This window comes from Camellia sinensis, chromosome 10 (assembly GCF_055761805.1).
Source record: "Camellia sinensis isolate YWXY chromosome 10, ASM5576180v1, whole genome shotgun sequence".
Taxonomy (NCBI): domain Eukaryota; kingdom Viridiplantae; phylum Streptophyta; class Magnoliopsida; order Ericales; family Theaceae; genus Camellia; species Camellia sinensis.
The window spans coordinates 75507552-75525116 of NC_138970.1; the positions used below are offsets into that span (position 1 = coordinate 75507552).

General features: G+C 37.3%; 2 long non-coding RNA genes across 3 annotated transcripts; both read right to left on the minus strand.

Annotated features, from left to right (window-relative positions):
- Positions 1-239: 239 nt before the first annotated feature.
- Positions 240-9333, minus strand: LOC114311124 (uncharacterized). 2 transcript variants are annotated; one of them, XR_014342199.1, is made up of 5 exons: positions 9104-9333; positions 8476-8999; positions 7645-7714; positions 891-1144; positions 240-420 (listed from the first exon to the last, which is right to left on the minus strand). It is a non-coding gene; the product is annotated as an uncharacterized LOC114311124 (long non-coding RNA). The 2 variants fall into 2 exon arrangements; XR_014342198.1 differs by having other exon boundaries at positions 240-1144.
- Positions 9334-10509: 1176 nt separating this feature from the next.
- LOC114311125 (uncharacterized) lies at positions 10510-13393 on the minus strand. Its single transcript, XR_014343295.1, has 5 exons — positions 13110-13393; positions 11274-11348; positions 10890-10961; positions 10782-10807; positions 10510-10655 (listed from the first exon to the last, which is right to left on the minus strand). It is a non-coding gene; the product is annotated as an uncharacterized LOC114311125 (long non-coding RNA).
- Between the last annotated feature and the right edge of the window lie 4172 nt (positions 13394-17565).

Below are 17565 nucleotides of genomic sequence, written 5' to 3' on the forward strand. Positions count from 1 at the left end.
AAATATTTAGATCACATCTTTTAAGTGTGATTAAAAACTAATAAAACCTGTGATAATAAACTTTAGATCACATCTTTTAAGTGTGATTAATAACATTTAGATCACATATTTTAAGTGTGATTAATTACTAAAAAGATTCGACATATTTGAAAAATAATCAATATTATTTTTGTACACGCATTTCAAAAATGTAATGCACACTATATACTATACTTTGAATCATAACCACATATTCAATAGAATAACGTCATATATTTCATAAATAAAAGTTAAATATGTTCAAAAGTATATATAAAGGAATTAAATAAAAAATTTTAAACTGTGCTTACATAAATTAAAAAATAATAAAAAAAAAAACTTCAAAAACTAAGTCCTTGAATTCTTTGACCATATTTTGCATCTCTCCAAGAAATTTCTAACCTGAAAAATAAAAACACAAATTAATTCAGACACCACTAGAAGTATATGAATAAACTAACTATTTGTAGAGATTGTTCTAGTCTTACAAAAGATAAAGTCCAACTAATCACACCCCTTCAAATGTCTTAACATTAAATACCTCTACCATGACATGAAACATGTAAAAACAAAATGTCACTTTACCCATAGAAATTGCAAGTTCAACAGAAATTTTACTATAACCAACAACTTAATTTAAGAGACTCTATCCATCTCAAATATTTAATGTTCTACAAAAGAAATGTAATTGAATGTTGATTGTGCAAATACTTTGAGTGCATTTCAAATATCTGTGGTGTGTTGAATGTCCGTGTCCCATACAAAAACACTTAACAATTAAGCAACCCTAGCCTGCAGCCCTTCATAAATATGCCAAAATTTTGAAAATGCATTCCTTCACTAAAATTTATCATTCAATGAGCATGAGTTACCTGCACTGGTAAGGAGAATAAAAAGCAGTACAAGGTTCAGGTTTTCTTCCTGGAACAGAACTAAATTCCCCTGTTACAAGCAAATATCACCATTAGCCAATCATATTGACGAATCGAAAACTGAGAACACAGACCAAATAAGGGTATAGTTTCAAAACTATTATATTTTAAGGATGTTTTTTGGCTGACAAATGAGAAAATCTGACCTTCTCAGATAAGAATGTCCCTAATAAAGAACCTCCCAAAATAGCCAGCTGCATGAAACAATTTTTAATGGATTAGATTTATCATTGTAAACATCAGCTCGATGAAACCCAAAAAAAAGAATGATAATTAAGCAATCACATTACCATGTCTGACAAAACTTAAAATTTTGAACTATATATGTTCAATTATATTTAGACTGTCATTATTAAACCTTGCCAACATAGCCTTATCACAGGTCACTAAAGTCACCAAAATTTTAAAATTAAGAGAAAAACATGTATTTTATTTCTTTAGCTGAAAAACTTTTAATTTGCACACGTTGCCAAATCACTCTTTTATCTTCCTGATCCAAAAGCATGTTTCAAAACTAAAATATTTCTGCTTCTTACACCAGAGATCTTACACTTCTTGGATAATCAATGAGCTATGCTACATGCCATGATAATAAATCCAAATTCAGGAAACAACACACACAAAGAAAGCACACATATAAATGTGTTTAAGCTATTATCATGATCAGTCAAAATTTAAGCATGTAAACCAATATATTATCATGATCAGTCAAAATTTAAGCATGTAAACCAATATATTATCATGATCAGTCAAAATATTCATATTGCATAAAATTCATGTAGAATGATTTTGTTCAAATGCTTACAAAAATAGCCATCTTAAATGATTTTTTTTTTTAAATAGTAAAATAGGGGTTCTCCTTGGAGGCATCATCTTAAATGGATGTTCATAAGCATCATTCATGTCTTGTCTATTTAATATTAAAAGGGAAAAAAAGAAAAAAAAAAGCAATAGTTGAGAAATCAAAATTCATAGACTTTGACAAGCTAAGTTTAAGAAAGTGAATCATTCTAAACCCCTAGAAACAGAAATATATGCATAGAAACAATTTCAGTCAGTGTTGGTATTATTTGCGCCAATACATAAATCTCAATGATCATCAAGATGAACATCAACCAGCAACTAAACACAACTAGAGCTATCTTGGCTACTTAATCAGTAGACAATTAGGGATCCTAGTTATCTAAAAAAAAAAAAAAACCTAATCAATTGGCTCAAGGACAGAATATCAACATGCATCTACAGCAGCAGTACAACAGCAAACTTCGTTATAGTGTGGCAATCAAATAAACCATATAATTATATAGCTGCCAAACCCCTTATAAAACCACAATATGATATATTTTGATAAGATCTATTTCTAACACAAACAACAGTAGGCTTTAGTTTATATTCCAAATCATCATCTTTATTATCTTTACCAAGTCATTACTGAACCTTTTAGCAACAAAGAAAACTACAGACAAAGCATAAAGATTATTAGCCAGTGGATATTCCAAGGAAACTATAATTTTGCCCCCTCCCCCCCCAAAAAAAAATATTAGGTGAATGGGGAGAGAGAGAGAGAGAAATGGGCACAGCTAAAACGAAACCGAATAGTTTGTATACTGTAGACGTCCCCGAACGTCCCGGGAGGGAATCCCGTTTTGTTCATTTGGGCTCACTACAGTTCGGACTCAATTGTCACGGTCCTGTATCTAATCTCGTAGAGTGCAATGCAAGACCGATGAATCATCAAAGAGTCCAAATCCGGCAAATCGTTTTGAAAAATCGATTTTTAGAAATAAGTGCCAAACATGGACTACTTTTCCAGATACAGAGTCGCCACCTAAATATTTTATTTTGGGGAATTTAGGAAACCCTGACTCATTTGCCTAAGGCCACGTGTCCGTCATCACCAAAACTGCCTCGGCTCGGGAACTTGGGTACGATTGGGGAAGGTCACTTCGTGAGCACTCCCGCTCGCCCAATCAAAGATCGGCCTCTACTAACCATGATATCGAGTTTTGAAAACATTATGTGCTCTTATTCCGGTTATTAGCCTAGATTTACTATGTGATGCACACAGCATACAAGTATAGATTGGATCTCCTGAATTGGAACAAAACACCTCATGTTTGCTTTTGAAACGGTTTGCTACTCGTAAGTAGGTTAAAATGCGAATTTTCCACCCTCAGGTGGGCTTAGAAAACAAGATGATTTGCCACTCTCAAGTGGGCTTAAAACTCACAGTCAATGCATTTTCCAATTCAGATAATCCAACCTTCACCCACAGGCATTCAGGCAGGTATATCACATAAGTAGTTAGCCTCGTGGTAAACATGCTATCATGGCAGTCACTCACACGCATGCAAGGATGCTAAAGCATAAACACTTACCGAGTACTCTGAGCCAAAATAGAAACTAGTTAGTAATCAATGCATGATCCTAGTTCATGTTAAGATGGCTAATGCAACACATGCAAAATGCAACTAGAAATAGGCTCGGTTATCCTAAGAATGACATATGAGATGCAACAATCGATACATGTATTCAACTTGGAATTGAAATACAATGCAGTTAGCATGATGTGTCGAGCCCGGTGCATGCAATACAAATGAATGAATGCAAACATGCGAACATATAGATGCTAATTGAAACATGCCCTAAAACTAACCATCCTAAGCTGGTAAATAAAAGGGAGAAAGACGTGGGGTTGGAAGACATACATCACACACACGCACACTTATTATAACATTGCCCTCTCTCGGAGGGTCCGAATAAATAATACACAACTGAATGAATAACGAATTACAATTAATTATTACACAACCCTAATTAATTAACAAATTTAACTAAACAAGCAATAAAACTATCATGCAAGCTACATGAAATGGACTGTCTCAGCTCTGCCTTGGATGGCAATGAATGCATGCATGCTTGAATCGCTTTGTTGGCAAGTCCATCGCGATGCTCCGACTTGCCTTTGTTTGCAATTGACCTCAGAACACTGCATAAGGCTCTAGAATGCTGAAACTCTACCTTGGAAAGCTGTGGGAAGGCCGCCGACCAGCCTTTGGCCTTGGAGACCACCTGCCGACCACCTTTTGCGGTGAAGACCAAAAGAGGTGGTCGGCCTGCCAAAAAAGCTGGTCGGCCGACCAGTTTCTGCCTCCTGTTCTTGGTTTTCTGCAACACAAAGCAAGAGGGAGGCATAACAAGGTATTTTCACATATGTATGCACGACCACTCTCCCTGTCATTGCACAAGCTCTAGGGAGTGTAGACGTCGATCCTCGTGCCACCAATCACGCATTTCGATGCATGATGGCCGAGGAGTCGAATTGCACGACTCAATATGAAATGAATGCACATATAAACACAACAAGGCCTAAACTCCATCATGGGCAATCCGGAGTGTCGGCGACCGGGAATTGAGACACGTTTCATCACTTTGAGTACGAAATATCCCTCGTTTCCTGTGTTTGGACTAACCCTACTCCAAACACAATGCAATGAGATGGCATACACAATGCGGCTAACATGCAACCCTAAATGCAATGCAACCTAATCATGATGGCATGAGAGGGATGATATGCACGCATGCAATTATCATACGCAATGCTATGAACCTAGAATGGCATACTCAATGCACATGAGCTATATGGCATACACAAAGACATAACCAAAGCATACACAATGCGACGGTCAAACGTGCAACAACATGAGCTAAATGGCATACACAATGCAAGATGGACTTAAACCAATATGAGTGGACCTCAGCCACACTCAAATTAGTGGCCATATGATGAAAATGAGACAACCGAAATACATGCAAACATGCACGAATGCAAAGAACTGATCCTAACGCACAACATGCAACTCTAACAAAGCATGGCAAAGGATGAAATATGGCATAGAATGGCACATGATCCAGCTCTGAAATATGATGCACAATGGTCTCGAATCATGCAAACACTTCACCCAATGCATGCTAGATGCCGAATACCGAAACTAGTGAAGTGCGTTACACTAGAGGTACACAAAGCAATGCACAAATGGAAAAACCAACCCCAAACAGACCCTAGGCATGTCCAAGATATTGGGAAATTGGTCTAAAACGAAGGCTCGGAATGCATTCAAATGAAGCCCATGCAATGCTTGGTAAATGAGGCATACAAGCCTGACTCTCTAATGCACTTAAAGAGTGAAAATCATGAGAATATGGCATGCATATAGGCTTTGAAATATGATGTGCAATGGCCCCAAAACATGAAAACACCTCAGTATATGCATGCGATGGACCTCAAAACTCAAAGTTAAGCATGGATATTGAACTACAGGTATGCAAAACAAGCATCATTCGACCATGAGACCCAAAAAAAAAAGCTAAGGCAGTCCAAAACATGCATAAAATCAGTTTAAGGTAAGGCCAAAATATGCTAGGAAAGGCGGCCAAAACATCATGCAAAACAAGCTAGTGAACCATGATTTGCACTACAACTATATGAAGCACATGAGAGGTCACCAAACCAACCAAAAACAGAAGTATGCCATGCCAAAATATGACCAAAAACCTACTGAAACTCAGTCAATGCATGCAAGAATGATATGTCCCTTTGAAAGGCCAATAAGAGGGTTATTCTACACATGTATAATGGACATACAAAATGGCAAAACCACCTCTGGACAGAGGTTATGAGGGCCCTAAAACTCACTAAAAAAGGCTTAAAATGAGGCTAGATAGCATGCAAATGAAGGCTCTTTTGAAAGGCCATGAAGAGGATTACTCTACGCATGCAAGATAGACACCTAACATGGAAAAAAAAACTCTGGACAGAGTTCATGCAAGTCATAAAACTTACAAATAATGGCCTGAAACATGCTCAAGAAGTGTGCAAATATGGGCTCCTTTGTAAGGCCAATAATGCTAGAAAACAAGACAAGGGGTGAGAGGGTCACCCCTCTCTGATTTTGATACTCAAAAACATATAATAATCACTGAAAATCCACTGGATTTCAGTGGTCAAAAGGGCCAACAAAGCTCAACACAAAGACCCTAATGCATGGCTCAAAACAAAGAGAAATGAAGCATGCAAGGGGGTAGATGACCCCCAACAGAAAAGAGGTCTTAAACAAACATGTTAAGAAGCTTAGAAAAAGACTTTTTTCAGTTTATGAGAAAGCCCAAATATACTTGCAAACTAGGCTAAGATATGAAGCAAAACAATGCTAAAAATGAGGAAAATGAGAGTTACCCTTGTAGTCAAAAGAGCCAGCAGCTTCTGGACCAAAATAGTAAGCCTTCAACCTCTGAAAACCAGCTCCAAGGTGCTTAGAGTGATGGTGGAGGTGTTAGGATAGGAGGTGTAGTGCAATGGTGCAAGAACAATGGAGCTTTGGAGCTTGGATGTAGAGAGATAGAGAGAGGTGTATGTATATGCCTTAGCCAAAATTTTTCAACCCTTGCAAGTGGAGAGGAGGGTCTCTCTTATAGAAGAAGAGGTCCAAGGCTTCTCTTAAAAGCTTGGAGCAAAGGGGCCAAGCTTTTTAAGGAAGCTAAACCAAAAGGGTCAAGCTTCTTGAGGAAGCTAGACCAAAGGGGTCAAGCTTCCTCAAGAAGCTAAGAAAAGGTCAAGCTTCTCTAAGAAGCTTAGAGCAAAGGATCCAACTTCTTTAAGAAACCAAAACAAGAGGGTCAATCCTCCATACACTTGTATGGAGGATGGAGCAAATGCCTCCCAGCTGGCACAGCTGGATAGCACTCAGTGAGACAAAAAAGGAGAAAGCTGGCCGTCGGCCGACCCCTTGCCCTAGTCAGCCGACCAGGTTCAAAAGGGTCAATCATCAAAAGCTGGTCAACAGCCCTGATTGGTGGTCTCCCAGGTGAAAGCAACTCAGTGGTGGTATGGGAGACCAGAAAATGTGGCCCAAAAACCTAGAAAATCAGCTTCCCGACAAGAAAATCAAAAAACCGACAAGCGGGGAGAAAAGTGGTCTCCAAGGAGAAAAGGTGGTCTCCCACGCTTGTACCACCTCCCAAACAATGAAACTAGGGTCTATGCCAAAAATGAACCAAGACGGATGCAAAACGAGGGTTCGGGGGCCAAAACGCGCAACCGGGTGCCCTGAAAACTGACTGTTAAGCATCAAAGGTGGCGTGTGACCACAAAGGTGGTCTCCTGGGCCACAGTGTCCCTCTAAAGAGAGGAAAGAAGGTGTGCTCCAAAAACCGGAGCAAACGGAGGTAATTAAGCGATCTCGAACCGAGCACACAACCGACGGCTCAGAAAATCGAAAACTGGTCTCCAAACAGGAACAGTCGTCTACGACCACAAAAAGTAGCCTACGGCCACTGAGAGATGGTCTACGAGATCTCTCCCTCCCTTCGAAAAGAGAAAATAGAATCTGGTTCGCAAACCGAGGCGAAGCACAAAAAGTCTCGAAGTCTGGAGGCAAGGCTCTCAGCTGAGACTTCGTGACCTCAGGACGAGCACAACATGCGTGATCACCGAGCGCTCAATCGATGACATCTGAGTCTTAAGGTCGGTCAAAAATGGGGTGTCTACATATACCCGTCCTAATGCCTCGGCATTTACTTTATGATTTTTTAATTCTTACTTGATGGACACTATATTATGCCAATGAGTTAAGCTTAGTGCATCAACTCTACATTTTTTTATGAGAGGAATGAAGATGAAAAGGCAGCATCTTACAATACAAGTGTGTTTTCTTGATGGATGAATATCAATGGAGTGTACAATCCCAGAAGTAGTTCCATGAGCCCTGCAACATTATTAATATGAAGAATCACATCACATCACAACAAAAACAAACTGCTTCTACCCAGATGAACGGAGTTGAACCCAACCGTCAAAATATGCAGTTAAGATAATGCAAACTGAACAAAAATAAACACTGAATTTAGAAGCATAATAGAAACTCATCTAAGAAAATGACTAATACCACTTAAGAATATATTAAGCTTCAAGAAATTCCTACATTGGTGTGTTCAAATTATCAACAAATTATGAACTGCTCCAGTTTTCAAAATAATGGATCTATTGTCATGTGCAAATGGCTTAATTGAAAGGTCTATCAAGAAGCTAAAGAAGTCATTAGAACCTAGAATAATTTGAGTAAAATGTAGATGCAATGTCAATAACATCAAAACTGAAAGTCAAAAAGTGATGAAGCAAGCTTTATATATGTAAATCTAAATATGGTCAAGCACTCCTCCAGTTTGCAAAAATATTATCCAGTTCAAAAAATTTCACAATAAAATCTTCACCATTACTATACAGATAAATAAGTAATACTAATGAAGCAAAAACCTACATATGTTAATTTGTATGCGAAATAAGCACAAGTACTTATAACCTAAATTCCATGGTTCTCTCTCTTCATCTAAGGTAGGCAAGTACATTGTGCACAATATTCTCCAAAAGATTAGTTAAGTTGAAAAATCAAAATAGATCCACCTAGTATAATTAAGTGCTTCTCACAATATGGTGACAAGAAAGTGCAGCCACCTTTTGCATACATACTTGAAATAAGATCCTTTTTGCCACCTTCAGCTGCCAAACGATACCATTGAATTGAACATCCCAAAAGTTCTATAGCACTATCAGAGCAAGGTTGAATCCTTAAATATGAACCCAAAGCTTCAGAGCCATCTAATTCATATGAGTGAGCCAAGTTGACAAAGTACACAAAACTGAGAACCAAAGATATGGCCACAATACTTATGAAAATCAGTTACTGTTTCCACAGTTAGTGATGATTTTGATGGAAATCAAAAAAGAAAAATCATACATAAACTGATAAAAACAAATGATTCAAAGTCAAAAATGGACAGGACTAATACAATAGAAAGGGCCAGTTCCAGTGCACGAGACCTCTTGCCAAAAACATATACCAAAAGCAGGGACAATTGTTAGTTACCTAATAAATATTCTTGTAAGTTGCCATTAATCATATATTCATATATGAGTGCTGTGTTTGAGCCTTCATCACCATACCCAATTAGGGCAGCCAAATTTCTATGATGGACAGTTGTTAAGAGCTCAGCCTGCAATCCAAAAATGAATACCAACTGGTATGACAATTGAAAGTAATTTTTAGAATGTGTATGAAAGAAAGAGTACTAAAATATTGAAGTGTCAAGAAGTTTGCCTCAGCCCAGAACTGCTCTGATCCCTAACTTGATGATTGAGAGAGCATTTTGACACAACTTCAGTGCCATCTTTCAAGTAGTGAAGATAAACTGTTCTGAATCCTTCTTTCTCGATTACCCTTTCTAAATTATTTGTAATACTCACAACCTCAGAGTATGAGAATCTTCAATTTTTCAACTTCAATGTCTTGCCTCCCACATTGCCTTTTAGGAGTCGTTCATGGGCAAAGATCAAATTATACAAGTAAGACTTTAGGTGATTGAGAAAATAATTTCTTGAATGTAAACCAAATACCAAAATGAAGGAATATATAGAAAAACTATTACCTTTTATGTTTTCTCCTTGAAAAATCTAGAAATTCCCTAGATGTTGATTTGTGATTATGTATCAATTTTAAGTAGTAAACAACAATCCCAATCAAACAATCAAGACAAATCGGCACAACGATTTTATGTGGAAAAACCACAATTGGACACCTCCAATTGTGATAAAAAAAACCACGGGCAACAGCCACAAAATAATCCACTAAGAACATATAAATGAATTACACAGGTATACTCTCAATTACCTAGAGAATCCACGCCTGAATTGAACCAACCTCTATGTGTCTCTTCCAATCCCGTCTTCTCCTCGGAATTGTCTTGACGATGAGCCACTCCGGAATCCACCAAAGCTTCAGGCTCGAATTCTTCAGAATCCACCGAAGAACAACTCTCTCTTCTGTGTAGAATAAACAAACAAACCTTTGATGTATGCTTCTTAAACCATGAGTTGAATACTCAATGAAAACATCAAAGAAAACTAGCAAAATATTCCCAGATATAAACCTTAGAACCCAAAAAGAAGATATTGAGGAATTAGTAAAGTTTTGGGAGAAAACCAACTACTTATAGAAATCCAAAGTAATCCTAGTTTTGGAAGAAAACCAATTCCTTATAGAAATCCAGATTTTGAAGCTCGCTCGAGCGAGAACCTTAACTCGCGTGATTTCCACTAGTGCCTTGGCTCGAGCGATGAATCCTTGGCTCGAGCGAGCAATCAACTCTTTCAGGTTTTTGTGTGGACACAGTCCTTCGCTCAAGCGAGAACTCCTTGGCTCGAGCGAGAAAGCCTTCGCTCGAGCGATCACTCCTTGGATCGAGCGAGCAAGGGCGGACATGTAATTTTAAATGCAATTTTGCATTTTGCTTCGGCCCGCGAGCTGACCAGGCAGCTCAACCCCCATCATAATCAGCGAAGTGGCAATCTTGAAAGCATTAACACCACAAACTTCTCTGCAAGGCACAATTCGGGTTGGATTCTCATCTAAAACTCATATCCTCACTGAAATACAAGAGCGAATAAAATTACAACTGAAAGAAGTTTTGTCAAACGGGATTGCCAAGAATAAAAATCTAATTCTCCTCTTTAAGCTCCACAAGATAGCTATTGCACTTAAAAATACAATGGAGGAAACCAAAGATGCAACTATGGTAGTGCTCCAATTTTTCTTCTTCTTTGTTGCCTGTTCACAGGAGTCCGATTGACAAATATTTGGATTGCCATTTGTACTACAACAAAACATTTTCTAAGAATTATAGAATATTCATTCCAACATTCTTAATGAAACAAAAATGAGAACGAGTCACATATTAATAACAAGGAGGACTTCTCCATCAAAGCCTTGGGAACAGAACCTGTGAGATTGTTGCTTGTTAAATTCCTGAAAAATGCAAAACAAACAATGTTACATATTTTCTCTGTTTCAAGATTTAAACTTAGAAAAAAAAATTTCCACAACTCACAAAATCTCCAAAGCAGGCAGTTCTGATAGAAGCTGAGGCACAGGTCCAGTTAGGCTATTGTATGGTAAATCCCTACAAACAAACAAGCTACACTGGTTCAAACTTAATTTTCACCAAAGTTTTCTCCTCTTTAATTCTGAAAATTCCTAAACATATATATAAACCCCATAAAAATTTTAAAATAAAAAAGTCTCTGAAATTTCATTATGTTTAAAAGATGAAAATCATAAAATAGTTGGACAGAAATTGATGCACAGTTCACAAACTCAACATCCAAGTAGTGGAATTAAAATAAGACAAGTCACATTTATATCTTGAAAAACTTATCATTTATGTTGAATGGGTTGCACTGAATCATTTAATAAACTTTGAGACAAAACTCACCAAGCCACAAACCATTCTCTATAGTGCGTCCAAGTCAAAGCCAATTTGAGAAAGATCACCATGAACATTAGTAACCTGTTCCACAATTCAGAACTTCTTTTTATGCTATTATTGAATCATTTTTAAATCATAATCAGATTCATTGATTTGCCTCCTTATAATTCATGAAAAACTGACCCACATTATTTCCCCCAGTCCTATTCAGTCAAAAGTTGCATTTCAAATACTCTATTCTATGATATGCAACTTACCCTAAGGAAAATAACCCATTTCTGAATGTACCTCATTCTTAATTAACTTTGATATTTCCACTTGCTCATCAGGTTTTCCATCCAAGTTCTCAATTTGTTATGTCAAGTGCCTCTTTGTTGCCCAATCCAAATAAATAAATAAAAATAAAAATTCCACTCACATCTGCCTAAACCACCCATGGAGGGGAGACGAGAGCGGATGGAGACGGAATCATCATCGGCGAAGGCTCCATGGAACACAAGAATCGGTGGTTGCTCTTCTCCAGCGTTGCCGCGATCTGTGCCAGTTGAGGTGGATCGAAGCACCCTACGCTTCTGAGGCAGACCAACACCACCGTCTCACCCTACTCTTCCCCAATTAGGCATCGCCAACGAGGTTAGGGTAGTGGGACACAATGGTGAGGGTTTGGAGAGTGGTAGAGGAGCTCAAGGTTAGGGTTTTGATGAAGGCTCAAGTTTAGACGAAAATCTGAGAGACTGATACAGAGATCTGTGAGGCTGAGACGGTTTGGAGAGAGAGAGAGAGAGAGTGTGTGTGACATAGTGTATAGAAAGAGGGCTATGCCCCATTCGAAGAGTATTTTATTGTAGCATATTTGGCGCCAGAGTAATTCATTTTGGCGCCCATTTTTATTTTGATCATACTATTTATGATAGAAATTGTGTCTCGTGAAAAGTAAAATATTTTTAACGACTAGCATATGTGTGTCGTGAAAAGTGTATTTTTTAACGGCAGATTTTTTATGCGTCATAAAAAAGTGTAATATTTTTAACGGATGATTTTTTGTGCGCCGTGAAATGTTTAATATTTTTAACAGCTAGTGTACACGTGTCGTCTATAATTGATGTATTAACGACATGCCATATGCACGTCATAGAAACTTTTATTATTTATGGCTAACATTGCAAGTCGTAAAAAAATTATCATTATTAGTATTCACAGCCTACGCAATAGACACGCCGTGGTTGGGAAATATTTTACGACATGCAAAAAAAAGCAAGTCGTAAAAGTGAGAAACCACGGCTTGCATTTACTGTATGTCGTTAATGTAGAGTCGTAAAAACTCAGTTTTGTTGTAGTGTTTAGAAATATTGAATAATTTCTTAAGCCAATTCTTTCGTTTCCAAGGTAATCTGACAACATCACCATTTCATCTCTTAATAGAAACTGCCAACCACACTGCACAAATTTACTGTCAAATTATTTCCATCAACCGTATGCCATCTAAGATCATATCTGTGTATTTCTAAGAGAAATTAGCAAAAACCCTAACAAGCTTTGAGTTCCCAAGATCGAATTTCTAATCATACAAACCCCAAGCAAGAACAAGAAATCAATAGATACATACAGATTTCAATAGACTAGCATGAAATTGATCAAGAAACATAACAAAGTGAAATCAAATCAAACTCAATCTAATGGGATCTTCTAACCTAAGAATGAATTTATTCCTGTAAAATCTAGAGAGAGAGAGAGAGAGAACAAAAAAAAAAAAGATGAAAAAAGATGGAATAACTGAGAATATTTACATTCATCTAAAGAACTGTAAAATACATACAAAACATAGTTAGGGTGTTTAATTACCTGTAGCTCTCTAGGGTTTGGTCATCCTTCAAGATCTGTCATCGTCGACACTAAGGTGGTGGTTCTGCGGCAGAAGGAGGTGCTGCGCGACGGGCAACAGCGGTGGATCGGTGATGGCAGATCCAACACTGATGGTGATTGTTGTTGTTGGGGATGAGAGTTTCGACGCTAAGGTTTCTATAGGGGAGAGAAAGATAATAAAACCCTAGCTATTGCTAAGTGAGTAGTGAGAGAATGAGAGGGGTAGACGGGGAGACGGGGAGAGAGGGGGTTTGATTTGTTCAACTGTGGATACTATATATATATACATATATAAAAATAAATACTAAATATAATCACTCTTAATTAAATATATATATATATATATATATGTATGTATAATCACACTTAATTAAAAAGTGATATAAAAAATAAATATTATCACACTCAATTAAATTAAGTGTGATTAAAATATCAATCTAATTTTTTTTTATCACACTTCTAATAAAAATGAGATATTTTCATTTATCAAAGTGTGATTTTTAACTGTTTTTGTAGTAGTGATATAATCACACTTTAATTAGAAGGTGCGATTAAAAAATATATAACTAATCACACTTTAATTAGAATGTGTGATTAAAAAATATATATATATATATAATCACACTTACTTAAAAAGTGTGATTAAAAAGTAGTAGTGTATATATAATCACACTTTAATTAAAATGTGTGATTAAAAAATATATAAATGATCACACTTTAATTAGAATGTGTGATTAAAAATATATATATATATATAATCACACTTACTTAAAAAGTGTGATTAAAAAGTAGTAGTGTATATATAATCACACTTTAATTAAAAGGTGTGATTAAAAAATATATAAATAATCACACTTTAATTAGAATGTGTGATTAAAAAATATATATATAATCACACTTGTTTAAAAAGTGTGATTAAAAAGTAGTAGTGTATATATAATCACACTTTAATTAGAATGTATGATTAATATATATATATATATATATAATCACACTTAATTGAAAAGTGACATAAAAAATAAATATTATCACACTCAATCAAATTAAGTGTGATTAAAATATCAATCTAATTTTATTTATCACACTTCCAATAAAAGTGAGATTTTTTTTTTTTTTGTCAAAGTGTGATCTTTAACTATTTTTGTAGTAGTGCATGCTGTCAAATGAAATGACAATCAATCTCAATATGTTTGGTGCGATCATGAAAGACGTCATTGTGAGCAATCTGAATGGCACTCTGATTGTCACAATAGAGAGAGGTGGCACTACGGAAAGAAACACCCACGTCAGCAAGGAGCCAGCGAAGCCACAGAAGTTCTTGAGTAATGTTAGTAAGAGCGCGGTATTCAGCTTCAGTACTAGAGCGAGTAGTGAGGGACTGTTTCTTACTATTCCAAGTAAGAAGAAAATACCCTAAGAAGAAACAGAAACTTGTGGTGGAGCGTCGATCAGTTAGATCCCTAGCCCAATCAACATAAAAAAAGGCACGAAGCTCAAGAGAAGAGTGAGCAGAGTAGTGAAGTCCATGGAATAGAGTGCCTTTGAGGTAGCGAAGTATGTGGAGTAGAGCAGTATAATGGAGGGTGCGGGGAGTCGACATATACTGACTAACAAGATGGACAGCATATGCAATGTCATGATGAGTCATAGTGAGATAGACAAGACTACCTACCAGTTGGCGATAAAGAGTAGCATAAGAGAGGAGATCCCTGTCTAGAGAAGTGAGACAAGTATGAGAATCAACTGGAGTAAAGGTAGTCTTGCAATCTGTAAGACTAGCACGTGCCAAAAGATCGGATGCATATTTGGCTTGTAACAAATAGTAACCAGGGGAATCATGAGAGATTTCAAGCCCTAAGAAATAATTGAGAGTACCAAGGTCTTTCATCTCAAATTGACGACTGAGAAATTGTTTGAGGCTAAGAATACCAACCACATCATCACCGGTGATAATCATATCATCTACCTAAAGAAGAAAAAGAGTGGTGCCATGAATAATGGTCTGAACAAATAGAACAGAATCATATGGGCTGGAGGTGAAGCCGAAGTCATGAATGGCGGAACTGAACTTAGCAAACCAAGTTTGTGGGGCTTACTTGAGACCATAGAGAGCAAGTTGTAGTTTGCAAACCTTATGAGCTAGATAAGCAGACCCAGTAGGAGGTTACATGTAGACCTCCTCAAGAAGATCACCATTAAGGAAGGAAATTTTGACATCCATCTGAAAAAGATCCTAATGGCGAGTAGTAGCAACAATAATCAAGCTACGAACAGAGGTAAGCTGAGCAACACGAGTGAATGTCTTCTCATAATCAATGTCATATTCCTAGGTGAAGCCCTTTGCAACAAGACGAGCTTTTTAGTGCTCAATAAAGCCATCAGAATGGATTTTGATTTTGTATACCCATTTGCAGCCAATCGTAGTCTTTCTAGGAAGAAGACCAACCACATCCCAAGTATGAGTTTTGGCTAAAGCCATCTTGTTTATCAGTCATAGCTTCCTGCCAAAGAGGATTAGTATAAGCTTCACGATAGGAGGTAGGTTCATAAGTAGAAAAGACAGTAGACCCGATAATATAATCATGAAGATGAATGGGTGGTTGAGTTATGAGGACGACTTGTGGGAAGATTTGTAGGGGGGAAGGTCTGGTTAGGAGACAGGAGATGAGCTAGAAGGCACAATAGGAGGTGGACCATCAGGGAGAGCAGCCTGGATGGGATACAAGGTCCGCAAAGGCGTCTCTACAAATGAGAAACCTACATCAAATTCATTAGAGAAGAGATCTATGGAAAGATTAGTAAATATGATGGAAGTAGAGGGAGAGGGTAAGTGAAACGAGGATAGAGAGGAAAACATTTTATGCTCCCAAAAAATCGCATGACGGGATACACGAAGACATTTAGAGATAGGATCCCAACAACGATAGTCTTTATGTTCAATTTTGTACCTTAGAAAGCAACAAAGATGGGAACGAGGTTCAAGTTTGGTGTGTTCATGAGATTGAAGCAGGACAAAACATGCAGTCCCAAAAACCCTAAGATTTGTGTATGGAGGGTGAGTGCCATGTAGACGTTCAAAGGGAGTTTGATTATTGATGATAGGGGTAGGAACACAATTGATAGTATACATAGAAGTAAGTGCAGCTTCCCCCCAAAAGTTCTCAGGACAGGAAGAAGAGAGAATGAGAGCTTGAGTAGTGTCGAGAATATGCCTATGGTTCCTTTCAGCACGTCCATTTTGTTGGGTCATGCCAGTACAAGAATGATGAGGCTGAGTACCATGACTCTGAAGAAAAGAAAGGAAATCCATATCCCGATACTCTATAGCATTGTCAGAGCAAAAGTGTTTAATGTTCTTTGAAAATTGGGTTTGGACCATTTTTGCAAAATTATAATAAAGTCGTTTAAGTTCAGACTGATTTTTCATGAGAAATAGCCAAGTAAACCGTGAAAAATTATCAACAAAAATAAAAAATAACGAGATCCCCCATGGTCGTAGTAGGTGATGGGCTCCAGATATCAGAATGTATGAGAGCAAAAAATGCATGGGAAACAAAAGTACTTGTATTAAATGATAAAGCAGGTTGTTTTGCAAGTTGACAAGGCAAACAATCAAAATTATCTGGAAGTACATGACCTAACTGACCACTAGAAACCAAGGACTTTAACATACTAATAGAAATATGCCCTAAGTGACAATGCCAAAGATGAAAAGGGAACAAAGAAGAATCAGATGCTGGAGTAGCTAACTGTGTGGAGTTCGAAACATGAAGATGAATGAGCTTATAGAGATGTCCATGCTTATGGCCGATCCCAAGAGTCTGTCCCGTCTGAGGGTCCTGCTCCAAACAACCATTAACAGAAAATGTGACAGCTAGACCAAGCTCACATAATTGACTAATGGAGATAAAGTTTAAGGTAAGAGTAGGGATATGATAAACATGTGGCAAAGACAAATGAGAGGTGGAAATAGAACTAACATGACTTATGAACATGAGAGACCCATCGGCAGTATGAATAAAAGAAGAGATAGAAGAAAATATAGTAGAATTAGAAGTCATATGATTACAACATAAAGAGTCAAAATACCAAGAAGATGTACCTGAAGTCACAAACAAAACAGTAGAGAGAGGTGTTCCAGAGGTGGAGAGAAACTGTTTGAACAAGGCCTTAACATCAATTTAGGAAAAGACAAGGGTAGACGGATCTAAAGACTTAGAGAAATCCTCAAAGGCAACAACAACAATGTGATAAGCAAGCAAATATCTAGATTGATTCCCGGGACGATGTGAACTAGCCCTAGAAGAGCCATTGCGAGAGGAAGGACCAGTGGAAGATGACCGCGAGGGATTGCGAAAACAATCCTATTGCAAATGACTAGGACCAATTTTGTTGCAGTACCAGTAGGGTTTGACTCGGTAATGAACCAGAAGAT